This window comes from Palaemon carinicauda, chromosome 3 (assembly GCF_036898095.1).
Source record: "Palaemon carinicauda isolate YSFRI2023 chromosome 3, ASM3689809v2, whole genome shotgun sequence".
Taxonomy (NCBI): domain Eukaryota; kingdom Metazoa; phylum Arthropoda; class Malacostraca; order Decapoda; family Palaemonidae; genus Palaemon; species Palaemon carinicauda.
This window is the reverse complement of record NC_090727.1, coordinates 69,638,595-69,656,981: the sequence shown is the minus strand read 5'-3', so window position 1 is coordinate 69,656,981 and position 18,387 is coordinate 69,638,595. Positions and strand designations below refer to the sequence as shown.

Sequence of the window (18,387 nt, the reverse complement as noted above, 5' to 3'; positions counted from 1 at the left end):
AGGATCATCCAGGTGAGCAGCTTCATCCTCAGAAACCTCATCACCTGAGGGTTGAGAAGCGAGAGGTAACGATAAAGCGGTATGCTGAATGGTTGAATCCTGAAGAACGGGTGCATGCGCACTTGCGGATTCATCCTCAAGTCTCTGCTGAAGAGGATGAGGGCTGGTAATGACAAAGTCATGAGGCTGGGATGAAGGAGGTTCTGCGGGGGTCTGAGGAGCAAGTGAGGTGAGAAGCGAATGCTGTAAGGCATGAGGCTCATGCTGCATAGACTGCGGTTCATGTTGAATGGGAAGAGGCTCATGCTGCGAAGAATGCGGTTGCTGCATGCGTTGAGGTGGCTGCCTCATAGCATGAGGCTCCTGCCTCAAGAGTTGCGCCTGCCTCAAAGGTTGAGGAGGTGGCTGCGCAGAGAGAGGCTCTTGCCTCAAGAGTTGAGGTTCTTGCCTCAAGAGTTGAGGTTCTTGCCTCAAGAGTTGAGGTGCTTGCCTCGAGAGTTGAGGTGCTTGCCTCGAGAGTTGAGGTTCTCGCCTCAAGAGTTGAGGTTCTTGCCTCAAGAGTTGAGGTGGCTGCCGCAAGAGTTGAGGTTGCTGCCTCAAGGATGGTGGAGGTTGCCGCAACGCAAGAGGTTGCTGCCTCGAGGATGGAGGAGGTTGTCGCAACGCATGAGGCTCCTGCCTCAAGGGTAGAGGAGGTTGCTGCAAAGCATAAGGCTCCTGCCTCAAGTGTTGAGGAGGTTGCCGCATAGCAAGAGGCTCCTGCCTCAAGGAAAGTGGAGGTTGCTGCACAGCGCTGGTATCTGGCAACTCCCAATGCGGCAGCTCACGCATGGAGGCAGGTTGAGGAACCTCAACATCATACGTCTGGCAGGGTGGACTGCGCAGAGGTGGAGGAGCGCTCGCAGGAGGAGGTGTGCTAACCTTCTCTGCCTGAAACTCCTGCATCAACACCGCAAGCTGCGACTGCATAGTCTGCAGCATAGCCAACTTGGGATCAACAGAAGTTGGGGCAGAGGCCTGTTGAGGCATCGCTTTACCTCTCTTAGGAGGCGTGCAGCCATCAGATGACTGCGGCGAGTCCGAACTAGCCCAGTGGCTACATCTGGGCTGTTGGACTCGCTCGGTCTGGACCTTACGCTTAAGAGGCCTTGAGACCTGGGTCCAGCGTTTCCTCCCGGAAACTTCTTCCGCAGACGAGGAAATTAAGGGCTCAATCGTCTGAGAGTGGAAGTGACGATCTCTATAAGATACGCCCGCAACCACTGAGGATACTACTGTGCGCCGATCAAGGCCTGCCGAACCCTTTTGCCCTTCGACATTGCTTCTCCCCTGGGCTTGGGAGCTTGCAAGAGGTCCCGGACTGGGAGGACGACTGGCACGCACAGAAGTATCCTCATGCGCAACACTGACACTGACACTAGGCACAGCACTGGCACTACCACTTCCCACTGCACTTTTCACTTTAAGTTCCTTGACATCTGCCAAGAGAAACTTGTGGTCACTCACTACAGACTCCACCTTATCACCTAAAGCCTGAATGGCACGTAACACATCCGACATATCAGGCTGAGCACTAGTAATAGGTTCGGGGGTCACCACTACAGGGGAAGGAAAAGGTTGAGGATCATGGGGGGAGGAATAAACCAAAGAGCGAGAAGAACTCCTCCTAACTCTCTCCCTCTCTAACTTAGCCGTATACTTGAGGAATTCATTAAAATCGAATTCCGAAAGCCCGGCACATTCCTCACATCGATCTTCCAACTGACAGGATTTTCCCCTACAGTCGGAACAAACGGTGTGAGGATCAACCGAGGCCTTCGGAAGACGCCTATTACAAGTCCTAACACTACATCGTCTTTGTCTAGGAGCTTGAGAATGGTCGGACATCTTGAATTAGAGAACAGTCAAGGGGGGTTTCCAAATTAAAGCAAAGATCGTTATACCATTAATCAAAATCAATCCAAAAGCTATCTAAGCTAAGGGAAAAGCTTCCTGTATAGCGAAAGCTAAATTTCAGAGCAATACTTCACCAAAACCGTGAACAAAGACTCCAAAATCAAGAGCGTATCCATGTAGGTCTTGCCGGCGGCACGACAGAGGAAAAATTGAGGTGGTGTTGACAAGAAGTACTGCAGTACCTGACCACAGATGGCGCTGGTGAGTACACCCCCCTCTTGTATAGCGATCGCTGGCGTATCCCGTCCGTAGATTTCTGTCGGGCAACGGAGTTGACAGCTACATGATTATCGGGTAAGATTAATATTGAAAACTTAAACTTACAAGGGTATGTTTCACACGCCCATTGTGTGAGTGCTACGGAGAGCTCTCCATTTCGTAGGGAAAACAAGCCTGAGAAAGTAACACTGAAGCATTTCACTAAACTCTGCATCTAACAAGATTACAATGATGGCATGCGGCAGCCGCAAGCGGTTGGTAGGCATCCTAAATTGAGCCAATAACCCCTGAGGGATTCATCTAATGAGACTCCTCGTACAATTCTAGGTTTCTACCTCCCTGGCGGAGTCTGAATTTTGTCTAAGAATAATGTTATGAGAATTCAAATTCATGTGCAGTGAGGATAAACAAATACCGCAAATTATTAGTAACCTTTGTTCTTATTTACCAGGCCCAAAAATGTACACTACTGAAAAAGTAAAAAAGAAAATGTAAATTATAAAGACCCCTTCATAACTGAAAAATGTTATTTTGATAATAAAATAAATTTTTGAATATACTTACCCGGTGATTATAATAGCTGCAACTCTGTTGCTCGACAGAAAACTTTAAGGTAAAACTCGCCAGCGATCGCTACACAGGTTGCGGGTGTGCCCAACAGCGCCATCTGTCGTCCAGATACCCAGTACTCAATGTAAACAAAGACTCAATTTTCTCCTCGTTCCACTGCGTCTCTATTGGGGAGGAAGGGAGGGTCCTTTAATTTATAATCACCGGGTAAGTATATTCAAAAATTTATTTTATTATCAAAATAACATTTTTCAATATTTAACTTAGCCGGTGATTATAATAGCTGATTCACACCCAGGGGGGTGGGTAGAGACCAGCAATATATGTTTACATTATTATGAGCTAAGAGTTTTCATTTCATTTTAGAAGTTATCAAAATAACAAAAACAAAATAAATAGGTACCTGGTAAGGAAGTCGACTTGAACAATTACTCTGCCTTTTTAAGTACGTCTTCCTTACGGAGCCTCGCGATCCTCTTAGGATGCTGAGCGACCCCTAGGAACTGAAGTATCAAGGGTTGCAACCCATACAACAGGACCTCCTCAAAACCCCTAATCTAGGCGCTCTCAAGAAATGACTTTGACCACCCGCCAAATCAACCAGGATGCGAAAGGCTTCTTAGCCTTCCGGACAACCCAAAAAACAACAATAAAAACATTTCAAGAGAAAGATTAAAAGGTTATGGAATTAGGGAATTGTAGTGGTTGAGCCCTCACCCACTACTGCACTCGCTGCTACGAATGGTCCCAGTGTGTAGCAGTCCTCGTAAAGAGACTGGACATCCTTAAGATAAAAAGACGCGAACACTGACTTGCTTCTCCAATAGGTTGCGTCCATTATACTTCGCAGAGATCTATTTTGTTTAAAGGCCACGGAAGTTGCGACAGCTCTAACTTCGTGTGTCCTTACCTTCAGCAAAGCTTGGTCTTCCTCACTCAGATGGGAATGAGCTTCTCGTATTAACAGTCTGACAAAATAGGATAAAGCATTCTTTGACATAGGCAAAGATGGTTTCTTAACAGAACACCATAAAGCTTCAGAAAGGCCTCGTATAGGTTTAGTTCGTTTTAAATAGAACTTAAGAGCTCTCACAGGGCATAAGACTCTTTCCAGTTCATTGCCTACCATATTCGATAAGCTGGGAATATCGAACGATTTCGGCCAAGGTCGAGAAGGCAGCTCGTTTTTGGCTAGAAAACCAAGTTGTAGTGAACATGTAGCCTTTTCTGATGAAAATCCGATGTTCTTGCTGAAGGCATGAATCTCACTGACTCTTTTAGCTGTGGCTAAACATACCAGGAAAAGAGTCTTTAAGGTGAGATCTTTCAGGGAGGCTGATTGTAGCGGCTCGAACCTGTCTGACATAAGGAATCTTAGTACCACGTCTAAATTCCAACCAGGTGTAACCAAATGACGCTCCTTCGTGGTCTCAAAAGACTTAAGGAGGTCCTGTAGATCTTTATTGTTGGAAAGATCTAAGCCTCTGTGATGGTAGACTGATGCCAACATGCTTCTGTAACCCTTGATAGTGGGAGCTGAAAGGGATCGTTCTTTCCTCAGGTATAAGAGGAAGTCAGCTATTTGAGTTACAGAGGTACTGGTCGAGGATATAGATACTGACTTGCACCAGTTTCGGAAGACCTCCCACTTCGATTGGTAGACTCTAAGGGTGGATGTTCTCCTTGCTCTTGCAATCGCACTGGCTGCCTCCTTCGAAAAGCCTCTAGCTCTCGAGAGTCTTTCGATAGTCTGAAGGCAGTCAGACGAAGAGCGTGGAGGCTTTGGTGTACCTTCTTTACGTGTGGCTGACGTAGAAGGTCCACCCTTAGAGGAAGAGTTCTGGGAACGTCTACTAGCCATCGAAGTACCTCGGTGAACCATTCTCTCGCGGGCCAGAGGGGAGCAACTAGCGTCAACCTTGTCCCTTCGTGAGAGGCGAACTTCTGCAGTACCTTGTTGACAATCTTGAACGGTGGGAATGCATATAGATCTAGATGTGACCAATCTAGGAGAAAGGCATCTATATGAACTGCTGCTGGGTCCGGGATTGGTGAGCAATATATTGGGAGCCTTTTGGTCATCGAGGTTGCAAAGAGATCTATGGTTGGTTGGCCCCAAGTGGCCCAAAGTCTCTTGCATACATCCTTGTGGAGGGTCCATTCTGTTGGAATTACTTGTCCCTTCCGACTGAGACAATCTGCCATGACATTCAAGTTGCCTTGGATGAACCTCGTTACTAGCGATATGTTTTGACCTTTTGACCAGATGAGCAGGTCCCTTGCTATCTCGTACAACGTCAGTGAGTGGGTCCCTCCTTGCTTGGAGATGTACGCCAAAGCAGTGGTGTTGTCTGAGTTCACCTCCACCACTTTGCCTTGAAGGAGAGACCTGAAGCTTTTCAAGGCCAGATGTACTGCCAGTAGCTCCTTGCAGTTGATATGCATTGTCCTTTGACTCGAGTTCCATAATCCCGAACATTCCCGACCGTCTAATGTCGCGCCCCAGCCTACGTCCGATGCGTCCAAGAAGAGAACGTGGTTGGGAGTCTGAACAGCCAGGGGCAGACCCTCTCTGAGGTTGATACTGTCCTTCCACCAAGTCAGGCAAGACTTCATCTTCTCGGAAATGGGGATCGAGACCGCTTCTAGCGTCTTGTCCTTTTTCCAGTGAAATGCTAGGTGATATTGAAGAGGACGGAGGTGTAGTCTTCCTAATGACACAAACTGTTCCAGGGATGATAGCGTCCCTATCAGACTCATCCACTTCCTGACTGAACATCGTTCCTTCTTCAGCATGTTCTGGATGCATAACTGGGCTTGGCTTGTTCTGGGGGCCGACGGAAAAGCCCGAAAAGCTAGACTGTGAATCTCCATCCCTAAATACACAATAGTTTGGGATGGGACCACTTGTGACTTTTCCATATTGACAAGGAGACCCAATTCCTTGGTCAGATCTAGAGTCCACTTTAGATCCTTCAGACAGCGACGACTGGAAGAAGCTCTGAGAAGCCAGTCGTCCAAATAGAGGGAGGCTCGGATGTCCGCTAAATGAAGGAATTTGGCTACATTCCTCATCAGCCTCGTAAACACAAGAGGAGCTGTGCTTAGGCCAAAGCACAGGGCTTGAAACTGGTAGACAACCTTTTCGAAAATGAATCTTAGAAAAGGTTGGGAGTCCGGGTGGATGGGGACGTGGAAGTAGGCGTCCCTTAGGTCTAAAGAGACCATCCAGTCTTCCTTTCTGACCGCTTCTAGAACCGACTTTGTGGTCTCCATGGAGAACGTCTGCTTTGTGACAAAGACATTCAGAGCACTGACGTCTAGCACCGGCCTCCACCCTCCTGTCTTCTTTGACACCAAGAAGAGTCGGTTGTAGAATCCCGGGGTTTGATGGTCCGAGACCTTGACCACCGCTCCCTTCTCTAGTAAAAGAGTCACTTCCTGTTTCAAGGCTCGTCTCTTGTCTTCCTCTCTGTACCTGGGAGAGAGATCGATGGGAGACGTTGCTAGAGGGGGTTTCCGTACAAACGGGATCTTGTACCCCTCTCTGAGCAACTTCACAGATTGTGCATCTGCGCCTCTCTTTTCCCAGGTCTGCCAGAAGTTCTTGAGTCTGGCTCCCACTGCTGTCTGAAGAAGCTGGCAGTCAGACTCTGCCCTTAAAGGACTTGGTTCCTTTCTTCTTTCCTCGTTTCCCTTCGGCACGAGCACCTCCTCTGCTGGAGGCTCTGCCACGAAAGGGCGGAATAAAACGGGACGCTGGAGTGTCCATCCTTGGTCTAGCTGACAAGGTAGGCAAAGGGGTGGCTTTGCGAGCGGAGGACGCAACAAGATCGTGAGTGTCCTTCTGTATCAAAGAAGCGGCAATTTCCTTAATCAGGTCTTCTGGAAAAAGGCACTTGGAAAGAGGAGCAAACAGAAGTTCGGATCTCTGGCATGGTGTAACTCCAGCTGAAAGGAAAGAGCATAGGTTTTCACGCTTCTTAAGGACTCCGGACACAAATGATGCAGCAAGCTCATTAGACCCATCACGTACGGCCTTGTCCATGCAGGACATAATGAGCAAGGAAGTCTCCTTCTCTGTCGGAGAGATCTTTCTGCTTAGAGCTCCTAGACACCAGTCTAAGAAGTTGAAAACTTCGAAGGCTCTAAAGATACCTTTCAACAGGTGGTCCAGGTCCGAAGATGACCAACATATCTTTGAGCGTCTCATGGCAAGGCGGCGGGGAGAGTCTACGAGACTTGAGAAGTCGCCCTGGGCAGAGGCAGGAACTCCCAAGCCGAGAACTTCTCCCGTGGCATACCAGACGCTCGATCTAGAAGAGAGTCTAGCAGGGGGAAACGTAAAAGCTGTCTTCCCTAGACTCTTCTTGGACTGCAGCCATTCTCCTAACACACGCAAAGCTCTCTTGGACGAGCGTGCGAGGACGAGTCTAGTAAAGGCAGGAGTGGATGACGGCATGCCTAACACAAACTCTGACGGAGGAGAACGCGGAGCCACAGAAACAAACTGGTCCGGAAACATCTCTTTGAACAGGGCCAAAACTTTCCTAAAGTCCAAAGAGGGTTGCGTAGACTTAGGCTCGTCCAGTTCTGAATGCGGTTCATCTACGTGTGCAACAACATCATCATCAGAAAGTCCCTCATCCGATAACTGATGAGGGAACGGCAACGGAGTGGGTAACGGCTGGTTAGCCGAGTCCGGTCGCACGGGTGCATGCGTGACTGAGCCGGACGCAACGTCATGGAACTGTTGCCCAGTCTGTGAGCTGGCAACAACCATAGCAGCGCGGGGACGCACAGTGTCTACTCCAGACTGTCTGGACTGATGTGGGTGAGCAGTGGCAACCACACTGGGTTGCGGAGGTTGACGCACCGCGTCAAAACAAAACAACTCTGACGGTTGTTGAACCTCACGAACGTCAACGGAGACCTCCGTGCGTCGCTGAACGTCAACATGCGGCTGGCAGATCACACTGGAACGCATGGGTGGCGGAACTCTCTCAACTGGTGTGCGTGAGAAGGTTACCTCAGCGTCCACCGGACGCACAACCGATCGTGTGGGCGGTTGTAGGAAAGGAGCTGCACTAGCTGGTGCGGCAGCAACCTTCTCCGCACGAAAGTCCTGCATAAGAGACGTTAGATTAGACTGCATGTCTTGCAGTAGAGACCACTTAGGGTCTACAGGAGCAGGTGCGGCGACAGACGGTGTAACTGTCTGAAGCGGTACCGCTTTGCCTCTTTTAGGAGGTGAGCAGTCATCGGATGACTGCAGCGAGTCCGAACTGACCCAGTGGCTACAACTGGGCCGTTGGACTTGTGCGGAAGGGACCGACTTGCGCTTTAACGGTCGTGAGACCTTGGTCCAGGGTTTCTTGCGAGAAACACCTTCCGAAGACGAGGTATAAATGGGCTCTCTCGTCTTAGTTAGGCAGGGGCGATCTTGGGTAGATACGCCCGATACCACGGAGGGAACATCTGTTCGCTGATTAAAGCCTCTTGAACCCATTTGTCGTACGACATTGCTTCTCCCCTGGACTTGGGAGCTTGCAAGAGGTCCCGGACTAGGAGGACGACAGGCACGAACAGACGAACCCTCAAGCGCAACACTATCCACAACACTATCACTCACTTCAACACTTCCCACTGCACTTTTGCACTTCAGCTCCTTCACATCCGCCATAAGTAGATTACGGTCACTAGCAAGGGACTCAACTTTCTCACCCAGAGCTTGGATGGCACGCATCATATCAGCCATCGAAGGTTCTTGAGTGCCAGGAGGGGGATTAGGAGCAACCACTACAGGGGAAGGAATAGGTTGTGGGGCATGAGGAGAGGAAATATCGATAGAACGAGAGGAACTTCTCCTAACCCTATCTCTCTCTAGCCTACGTGTATACTTTTGGAATTCGATAAAATCGAATTCCGAAAGCCCAACGCACTCCTCACACCGATCTTCCAATTGACAGGTTTTATCCCGACAATTGGAACAAACAGTGTGAGGGTCGATAGAAGCCTTCGGAAGACGCCTTGAACAGTCCCTAGCATTGCACTTCCTAAATTTTGGGACTTGTGAAGGGTCAGCCATTTTGAATTGGACAAAGGGGAATTCAAAAAACTATCAAAAAGTCATCAACAAAGAATCCGTTATCAAAAAGAGTTCAAGGATTTGTGTGAAGAGAAACCCTGCACAGCGAAAGATCAAAACTAGAATATTGTACTTCACCAATTAGTTGTGAAAAAATGTTATTTTCATTAGTAAAATAAATTTTTGAATATACTTACCCGATGATCATATAGCTGTCAGCTCTGCTGCCCAACAGAAAAACCTACGGGCGGAATACGCCAGCGATCGCTATACAGGTGGGGGTGTACATCAACAGCGCCATCTGTCAAGTAGGTACTCAAGTACTCGATGTCAACACAGAACCAATTTTCTCCTCTGTCCACTGGGTCTCTATTGGGGAGGAAGGGTGGGTCCTTTAATTTATGATCATCGGGTAAGTATATTCAAAAATTTATTTTACTAATGAAAATAACATTTTTCAATATTAAACTTACCCGATGATCATATAGCTGATTCACACCCAGGGGGGTGGGTAGAGACCAGCATTACATGTTGACATTATTATGAGCTAAGTATTCCGTATTTCATTTTAGCAGTTATTCAAAATAACAAACATAAAATAAATAAGTACCTGGTAAGGAAATCGACTTGAACAATTACTCTGCCTTTTTAAGTACGTCTTCCTTACTGAGCCTCGCGATCCTCATAGGATGCTGAGAGACTCCTAGGAGCTGAAGTATGAAGGGTTGCAACCCATACTAAAGGTCCTCATCAAAACCTCTAATCTAGGTGCTTCTCAAGAAATGACTTTGACCACCTGCCAAATCAAGTAGGATGCGAAAGGCTTCTTAGCCTTCCGGACAACCCAAAAATATTAATAAAACATTTCAAGAGAAAGATTAAAAAGGTTATGGAATTAGGGAATTGTAGTGGTGGAGCCCTCACCACTACTGCACTCGTTGCTACGAATGGTCCCAGAGTGTAGCAGTTCTCGTAAAGAGACTGGACATTCTTAAGATAAAAGACGCGAACACTGATTTGCTTTTCCAATAGGTTGCGTCGAATATACTTTGCAGAGATCTATTTTGTTTAAAGGCCACGGAAGTTGCGACAGCTCTAACTTCGTGTGTCCTTACCTTCAGCAAAGCTTGGTCTTCCTCATTCAGATGGGAATGAGCTTCTCGTATTAACAGTCTGATAAAATAGGATAAAGAATTCTCTGACATAGGCAAAGATGGATTCTTAACTGAACACCATAAAGCTTCAGACGGGCCTCGTAAAGGTTTTTAAATAGAACTTAAGAGCTCTTACAGGACATAATACTCTTTCTAGTTCATTTCCAACCATACGATAAGTTTGGAATATCGAACGATATTGGTCAAGGCCGAGAAGGCAGCTCGTGTTTGGCTAGAAAACCAAGTTGTAGAACATGTAGCCGTTTCGGATGAGAATCCGATGTTCTTGCTGAAGGCATGAATCTCACTGACTCTTTTAGCTGTGGTTAAGCATATCAGGAAAAGAGTCTTAAAGGTGAGATCTTTCAGGGAGGCTGATTGAAGCGGTTCGAACCTGTCTGACATAAGGAATCTTAGTACCACGTCTAAATTCCAACCAGGTGTAACCAAACGACGCTCCTTCGTGGTCTCAAAAGACTTAAGGAGGTCTTGTAGATCTTTATTGTTGGAAAGATCTAAGCCTCTGTGACGGAAGACTGACGCCAACATGCTTCTGTAACCCTTGATAGTGGGAGCTGAAAGAGATCGTTCTTTCCTCAGATATAAGAGAAAGTCAGCTATTGAGTTACAGAGGTACTGGTCGAGGATACGGATACTGACTTGCACCAGTTTCGGAAGATTTCCCACTTCGATTGGTAGATTCTAAGGGTGGATGTTCTCCTTGCTCTAGCAAACGCTCTGGTTGCCTCCTTCGAAAAGCCTCTAGCTCTCGAGAGTCTTTCGATAGTCTGAAGGCAGTCAGACGAAGAGCGTGGAGGCCTTGGTGTACCTTCTTTACGCGTGGCTGACGTAGAAGGTCCAACCTTAGGGGAAGTGTTCTGGGAACGTCTACTAGCCATCGAAGTACCTCGGTGAGTTAAGCTCTCACGGGCCAGAGGGAAGCAACTAGCGTCAACCTTGTCCCTTCGTGAGAGGCGAACTTCTGCAGTACCTTGTTGACAATCTTGAACGGAGGGAATGCATATAGATCTAGATGTGACCAATCTAGTAGAAAGGCATCTATATGAACTACTGCTGGGTCCGGGATAGGTGAGCAAACTATTGGGAGCCTCTTGGTCATCGAGGTTGCGAAGAGATCTATGGTTGGCTGGCCCCAGGTGGCCCAAAGTCTCTTGCATACATCCTTGTGGAGGGTCCAATCTGTTGGAATTATTTGTCCCTTCCTACTGAGACAATCTGCTATGACATTCAAGTTGCCTTGGATGAACCTCGTTACTAGTGAAAAGTCTAGACCTGTTGACCAGGTGAGGAGGTCCCTTGCGATCTCGTACCATGTCAGAGAGTAGGTCCCTCCTTGCTTGGAGATGTACGTCAAAGCCGGGTGTTGTCCGAGTTCACCTCCACCACTTTGCCTTGAAGGAGAGACCTGAAGCTTTTCCAGGTCAGACGTACTGCCAGTAGCTTCTTGCAGTTGAAATGCATTGTCCTTTGACTCGAGTTCCATAATCCCGAGCATTCCCTACCGCCTAATGTCGCACCCCAGCCTACGTCCGATGCGTCCGAGAAGAGAACGTGGTTGGGAGTCTGAACAGTCAGGGGAAGACCCTTTCTAAGGTTGATAAAGTCCTTTCACCAAGTCAGACCAGACTTTATCTTTCCGGAAACCGGGATCGAGACCGCTTCTAGCGTCTTGTCCTTTTTCCAGTGAAAAGCTAGATGATACAGAAGAGGACGGAGGTGTAGTCTTCCAAGTGACACAAATTGAACCACGGATGACAGTGTCCATACCAGACTCATCTACAGCCTGACAGGGCAGCGTTCCTTCTTCAGCATCTTCTGGATGGATAGCAGGGCTGGGGGTTGATCGTCTTGTTCAGCAACGTCCTCATCAGAGGGTTCCTCATCCGAAACTGATGAGGAAACGGCAACGGAGTGGGCAACGTCTGACTCGCTGAATCCGGTCGCACTGGTGGATGCGTGACGGAGCCGGACGCAATATCATGGTACTGCTGCACAGTCTGTGAACTGTCAACCATGGGGACGCGAGGAAGTACAGCGTCAACCCGAAACTGTCTAGACTGTCTGGGTTGTGCAGTCAACACCCTACCGGGTTGCTGAGGTTGACGCACTGCGTCACAACAAGTCACCTCTGCTGGTTGTTGAACGTCTTCCTAGGGACACACTGAACGTCAACAACCACCTCCGAGAGTCGCTTAACGTCAACGTGCGACTGGCAACCCACACTGGGTCGCATCGGTGGAGGAACCACCTCAACTGGCGGACGCGAGTAGGATACCTCAGCGTCAACAGGGCGCACAACCAACCGGTAGGAAGGTTGTTGGCCAGAAGGTTCTTCTCCGTAAAAAGTCCTCTATCAAGGACACAAGCTTGGACTGCATGTCTTGCAGCAAAGCCCATTAGGGTCTACGGGAGCAGGTGTGGCAACAGACGGGGTTAGCGACTGAAGCGGAACCATTTACCATCCCTGGAAGCCTTGTTATGCTTTAATTAAAGTCCATAGGAGGCTAAGCAGCTTAAGGCTCCTCTCCAAATGACAGAGTCCTCAAAGGAATATCAGTAGGAGGGAGAACAGCACTTTCTCATCTACAGGAACCTTGTCCGAGAAAAGCTAGGTTATCTCAGTGAGGGTCTCACTGGTGCATAAGCAGCAGACCAGAAGGCAACGTTATGTAACTGCTTGACAGTCTGTGAACTGTCAAAAACTGAACTGTCAACCACAACAGGTGCGTGAGGACATACAGCACTGGTGCATTAGCAGCAGACCAGAAGGCAACGTTATGTAACTGCTTGACAGTCTGTGAACTGTCAAAAAACTGAACTGTCAACCACAACAGGTGCGTGAGGACATACAGCACTGGTGCATTAGTAGCAGACCAGAAGGCAACGTCATGTAACTGCTTGACAGTCTGTGAGCTGGCAACAACCAAAGCTGTGTGGGGAAGCCTCAACTCCTGACTGACTAGTCTGCTGCGGGCGAGTGGCGGTAACCACAGTGGGTTGCGGAGGCTGACGCACCGTGTCAAAACACGGCAGCTTAACTCCACCCTCCTGTTGTTGTGGTAGCTCACGCACGGCAACGGAGTGCTCCGTGCGTCTGTGGGAGTCAGCATGCGTCTGGCAGGGTCGATTGCGCATGGGTGGAGGAGCTCTCACAGCCGGAGTGTGGGAGCAGGCAGCCTCAGCGTCTGCTGGGCGCACAACCGTGGCAGGTTGTAGGCTAACGGGTGCAGCGCCAACCTCTCCGCAGCCGGAGTGTGGGAGCAGGCAGCCTCAGCGTCTGCTGGGCGCACAACCGTGGCAGGTTGTAGGCTAACGGGTGCAGCGCCAACCTCTCCGCAGCCGGAGTGTGGGAGCAGGCAGCCTCAGCGTGAGCTGGGCGCACAACCGTGGCAGGTTGTAGGCTAACGGGTGCAGCGTTAACCTTCTCCGCACGAAACTCCTGCATAACCGCAGCTAACTGAGTCTGCATAGACTGCAGTAAAGACCACTAGGGTCTACAAAAGCGGCAACAGACGGAGCTACTGTCCGTTGTGACTGAGGGTCTAAAACAGCGGGTGCGGCAACAGACGGAGTTACTGCCTGTTGCGGTACCACCTTGCCTCTCTTGGGAGGTGTGCAGTCGTCGGATGACTGCAGCGAGTCCGAACTGACCCAGTGGCTACACCTGGGCCGTTGGACTTGCGCGGAAGGGACCGACTTGCACTTAATAAGCTGCGAGACCTTGGTCCAAGGTTTCTTACGAGAAACCTCTTCCGCAGACGAGAAGTAAATGGGCTCTCTCGTCTTTGTGTGGGTGGGGCGATCTTGGGTAGATACGCCCGAAACCACGGAGGGAAAAACGTCTGTTCGTTGATCAAGGCCTGAGGAACCCATAAGTCGTTCGACATTACTTCTCCCCTGGGCTTGGGAGCTTACAAGAGGTCCCGGACTAGGTGAACGACAGGCACGAACAGACGAACCCTCGGACGCAACACTGTAACACTTTGCGCATATCACTTTATCACTTTGATTTTCTGTTTTGCACTTATTTCACTGAAATCGAAACTTTTACTGATTTCTACCTGAAACACGCAATCCTACCTTTTATTAAAAGGTAGTAATTGCGAAAACAGTCGTGTAATGCAACAGAAAACATATATAGCCTAAAGATAAAGAATTCAGTGGCTGGGAAAAAGACTAAACACTAGATCAAATAAACTACGTTTACAATCTCTCACCGCACATAGCCTGGGAACAAGAATAAAACCCTAGAAACGTTTTACCTTCTTCCCCTACAGCGACTAGGGAGGAGAGTAAAACGAGAACAACGTTACCCGCTTGAACGAAACGTTTTTTCTCCTCTCTCTCCCTCCGTCTCTATCTCTCTCTTTCTCTCTAGATTTCGCACCTGAGAGAAGAGCCCAATATATATCGTCAAAACATGAGATTTGCTAAAGGAAAAAACTGAAAGGTTTTCCAAATAAAAAGTTCCTTTAATATAGAATTTAAACCATTTAAGCTAAGAAAGAATGAACGAAACGCTAGAATCGGTTTACTCTTACTGCAAAGTGAAACCGTGATACACTCTCTCTCTATCGTAACGATAGAGCGCATGTTGAACGTCCTGAACGTCAACAACTGCGTAGACTAAAAAACTAAACGTTAGTTCATCTTTGAAAACAGTACGAGAATATCAAGCTAAGAAAGAATGAACGAAACGCTAGAATCGGTTTACTCTTACTGCAAAGTGAAACCGTGATACACTCTCTCTCTATCGTAACGATAGAGCGCATGTTGAACGTCCTGAACGTCAACAACTGCGTAGACTAAAAAACTAAACGTTAGTTCATCTTTGAAAACAGTACGAGACTATCAAAGAAAATCTTTCATAAAACATTAAATTTAAAAAGTTTTAAATTCTTTAAAGGTTAAATACGATATAACGGGCTCAACGTTGATTAACTTCGGTTCCAAGTTAGGACCGCCTATATCAGGAAAGGTCGCATATAAACAAAACAAAAAAATTTATTTTATATGTTTATAATAAAAGGAAAGTTAATCGAAGAGGCCTAATAAAGGCGGAGAGATATAAAATATATAGATCTATAACGTGTTAAGCAAAATTACTAAAAACCTAAACACACTTCCGTCTAAGGGAAGGGTCGGCCATTTAAAAGTGAAAGAGAGTCCATACTCTCTTTGTCACCATAATTAAATCTATCCAAAACGAGTTCAAGTTTTGAAATGAAGATAAAACCCCTGCATAGCGAAAGCTCAAAACTGGAATAGTGTACTTCACCAAATAGTTGTGAAAACAAATCCAGTCAGTAACAGCGTATTTAGTAGGTCTTGCCAGTGGCACGACAGAGAGAAAATTGGTTCTGTGTTGACATCGAGTACTTGAGTACCTACTTGACAGATGGCGCTGTTGATGTACACCCCCACCTGTATAGCGATCGCTGGCGTATTCCGCCCGTAGGTTTTTCTGTCGGGCAGCAGAGCTGACAGCTATATGATCATCGGGTAAGTTTAATATTGAAAAACTCCAGTTTAGCAACAGCGAGTAAGTACGTCTTGTCGATAGCACGACAGAGAGAAAATTGAGTCTTTGTTTACATTGAGTACTGGGTATCTGGACGACAGATGGCGCTGTTGGGCACACCCGCAACCTGTGTAGCGATCGCTGGCGAGTTTTACCTTAGAGTTTTCTGTCGAGCAACAGAGTTGCAGCTATTATAATCACCGGCTAAGTTAAATATTGAAAAAAAAAGTTTGAAGACCTAACACAAAATGTAAATTATGAAAATCCCTTCACAATCAACCAAAAATTCAAGGAGCTAACACAATGCCAGCAAAACATACTGTATTCCAAGGAAAAAACCCTCCCTACCAGAGTCAAAATGTGAAACAAAAGTGTACCGGTAGACGTGCTTTTTTTAGGTGGCCCTTGGTACCTATGCTTAAGCCCTAACCACTACTTATTGCCTTGGTTCTGAAGTTTAAAGAATACACAACTCTCCAATAGAATTACCCACTACCTTAAGGCACTTTCACTCCAAAGTGGCACATAGCATGTGTCAGACCACACTTTGGTGTAAAAGTGACCTAAAAAAAAAATAACAGGGCCTAAAAATATTGTCTGACAGGTAGGAGGTACAGACATCATTTGGCACTTAGACTAAGATTCGGGTTAACGGTTTCATTATAGCTGACAAAATTTTGCACCTAAATACAGTATAATTTAACTATTGAAAAATGTGGTCAGAGACTTAAGAGACAAAATAGGCTATATCATTGTAATTAGCTAAGTAAAGCATTTTTACGGGTTAATGGATTCCAAGGAATTGGTTGGTTTTCAAGAATGATGTGGCACTTTGTATTAGGCTGAATCTTTAAATAATTATGTAATTTTTAGAATGTTAATTTGTGCTAATCAGGGCACAGGACCTTATAGATAAAGTTACATTAAGGATTAAGCCAGGGTACCTACAATGGTATGGTTGGGTTTGGTTAGGTTAGACCAGGATGCATTTCAGATTACCACTTGACTTTTCATCCTTTAGCCTAGGTTAGGTTAGGTTAGGTAATGATGCAGTCTTGTATCACCAATTTATTTAGAAAACTCCCACCAAACATTTCCCAGTTTCACACTGTGGTTACACAATTGTTAATACAGTATACACAATGATTAACTGAAAAGTTGGTGATTTAGTAGGTTAATAGTAGAGCAAGGTTAAGGCTATGGAAGGTTAAGGCTACGGTAGTATAAGGGAAAGAGTTATAACGAAAGTTTCTCTAGCAAGAAAAGTAGTATAAAGTCTTGCAAATAAAAATACAAAGTAACAAATTTATAAAAAAAAAAAAAACAACAAAATTAAGTGTGTGGTTCCTTTTTATCACGGTTCATTTGCTCAAGGAAAAATATATCTTGCTTAATGATACCGAAAAAAAATCCTGTTGCCCATAATTGTTATAGGTGAGGTTAGGGTATTCCAAAATGAGTGTTACCCAACAATGATGGTCAAAATTATAAACTACTATGTAAAGCAGTTTAAATAAACACACAATCAACATTTAAGAATATAAATTAATGTTTATACCATTACCCAAGCGTAATCTTCACCAAATATGAACCTACACACGATGGCCTTACACTTAAACCTAAAAGGCATAGTCCGTCTTCAAAGGCATACTTCATCTTCTGGCCTAGCATAAAATCATTTAAAATTTGGCTTAATCCTCAAGGCTGGAATAAAGTACCCTATCCTCAAGGCTAGCATAAAGTAGCCTATCCTGGAGGCTAGCATAGAGTAGCCTTTCATCAAGACTAGCAAAAATAGCACCCAGTATACAAGTTGTTTCATGGGCACTTTCTTTTATATCAAATAAAGCAGCCTAAACAATGAACCATAACTTACCAAGTATTAAATCACAGAAATTTGTTCAAAATAACACAAAATAGATTCCCAATTTCACAAAAATACTTTCTTCTGCCATAAGCATGGTCAGCTGCCGGCAAGTGAGCAGTGTTGCCAGATGGGTTGGTCTAAAAATCCCCAAAACTCATGATAAAAACATCCCCAAAACAACCCAAAAATCCCCATTTCTACAAATATATTAATTACGCACTATACTTCATACATATGCAATTTAACTAATTGCAACAATATAGAAATTTAATCATCGTTGACTTTTCTCCATAGAAATTTGTACAGAATATTCCTATAGACACCCAAAATCACCAAATCTAGGGATAAATCCACGTATCTGGCAACACTGCAAGAGAGAGGTGAAAAAATCCAAGACAATGTCAATAGTAGTTCAAATAATCATAGTTTTAGTGCTGAAAGTGACACTATTAAATAACATATAATTGTAAGCAACAATGTAATTTACGAAGTCTCACTGAAGGTAATTTCTGTGTCCAAATAAGTAACTATTAAAAAAAAAATTAAAAATGAAAGATTACATCAAGCTCCCTTTTGATAGTTTTATTTGATTCTTGGAAAATTTCATGATAAAAAAAAACTTAATCTATATAAGGATATTAAAACAAAATTACCATTTCATAACGTTAATGGCATCCTTAGATTACACCATCAGACTTAGAATCCCGAGCTAGAATAAATACTCATCGAAGAATAGAGTAGGTACTCTAACGAAAACAAGTGTACGTGACCCGTCAAAAAAGGACATCTAATTACTTAGGTAGATGAGCACACAGATTCGACCCTTCCCACCCCTCCTCATTTCCTAACTACAACACGGCAGTTGTGGTTTCCAAGTGTACCTCTCGGGGATACCCCTCTCATCAGGGTAAGAATACTCCCTCCTCCCCGAGGGTAAGAATACTCCCTCTTCCCCGAGGGTATGACTATTCCCTCTTCCCCTTACTCGAGG

At 46.0% G+C, this 18,387-nt stretch overlaps 2 long non-coding RNA genes across 6 annotated transcripts in view; both read right to left on the bottom strand.

The window, feature by feature from the left end:
* LOC137638328 (uncharacterized) overlaps positions 1-17,524 on the bottom strand; it is a 52,693-nt gene extending 35,169 nt beyond the window's left edge. The window contains exon 1 of the long non-coding RNA XR_011044059.1: positions 17,406-17,524. This is a non-coding gene — a long non-coding RNA (uncharacterized lncRNA). The remainder of the gene's footprint in view (positions 1-17,405) is intronic.
* LOC137638319 (uncharacterized) overlaps positions 1-18,387 on the bottom strand; it is a 1,154,758-nt gene that overhangs the window by 688,282 nt on the left and 448,089 nt on the right. The window lies entirely within an intron of this gene.